The sequence below is a fragment of the Amphimedon queenslandica genome, unplaced genomic scaffold, assembly GCF_000090795.2.
Source record: "Amphimedon queenslandica unplaced genomic scaffold, v1.1 AMPQUscaffold_12782, whole genome shotgun sequence".
Classification (NCBI taxonomy): domain Eukaryota; kingdom Metazoa; phylum Porifera; class Demospongiae; order Haplosclerida; family Niphatidae; genus Amphimedon; species Amphimedon queenslandica.
The window spans coordinates 15,891-17,025 of record NW_003546982.1 but is presented as its reverse complement, the minus strand read 5'-3'; positions in this window follow the sequence as shown (position 1 = coordinate 17,025).

Sequence of the window (1,135 nt, the reverse complement as noted above, 5' to 3'; positions counted from 1 at the left end):
TTTATTTAGATCAGGTCAACCCAGGGTCAAAGCACAAGAGATGGGGTCACCTGAGCCATATCCCAAAGTTTGTACAAGATATGGAAAGGATCATCTCTCTGGGAAGGACACTTGCCTTGCTAGGATGGTAAAGTGCCATAAATGTGGCAAAGTAAGCCACTACCAGAGAGTCTATAGATGCCTTAGCACCATAGAAAAGAGAGACCACCCACCAGACGAGGAGTGGAAGTTCCTGGGAACAGTTACAGCAGGGAGTAAGATAAAGCCATGGATGACCTCATTGAATGTGAACAATTGTCGAATACAATTCAAGATCGACATGGGAGCTGATGTAACAGTGATCCCATACTCACTTTATAGTCGATGCCATGATGGGGTACTACAACGCCCGACAACAACTCTCGTTGGTCTGAGTCGTTATCCTCTTAATGTTAAAGGATGTTTTGAAGCTACAATGGAGAAGGGTGAGACAAAAGCTCAAGAGACTATATGTAGTGGAAGGGCTACAATCACCATTGGTAGAAAGATCAACTATCAATACACTTAACCTTTTCTCAGAAATCAACACTGTATCAGACTCAACAAAAGGAGTCATAGAGAAGTTTCCTGAATTGTTTAATCGGATAGCACTGATAAAGGGAAGCTATCGAACAGAATTGCAAGACGATGCCAAACCGTTCTCAATCTCCACACCCCGAAGAGTTCCTGTTCCATTACTTCCAGAAGTAAAAGCTGACTCGCAAGAATGGAAATCGAAGGGGTAATCCCCAGAATCACCAAACCAAGTGATTGGTGTGCCGGGATGGTGGTTGTACCTAAAGCCAACCACAAAGTCAGGATCTGCGTGGACCTGATGAGACTGAACCACTACATCAAAAGAGAACGACACATTCTACCATCAGTCAATCATGTATTTAGCTCAAATCAGAGATGCCAAACACTTTTGAAAACTCGATGCAAATTCCAGGTTTTGGCAGATTGAATTATCACCAGAATCCTCGATGCTCACCACGTTTATCACATCTTTTGGAAAATTCAAGTTCAACCGACATCCATTTAGAATATCCTCAGCACCAGAAAACTTTCAAAGGAAGATTTCCGAGATACTGAGTGTTATAGAAGGCATGGTTGGGTT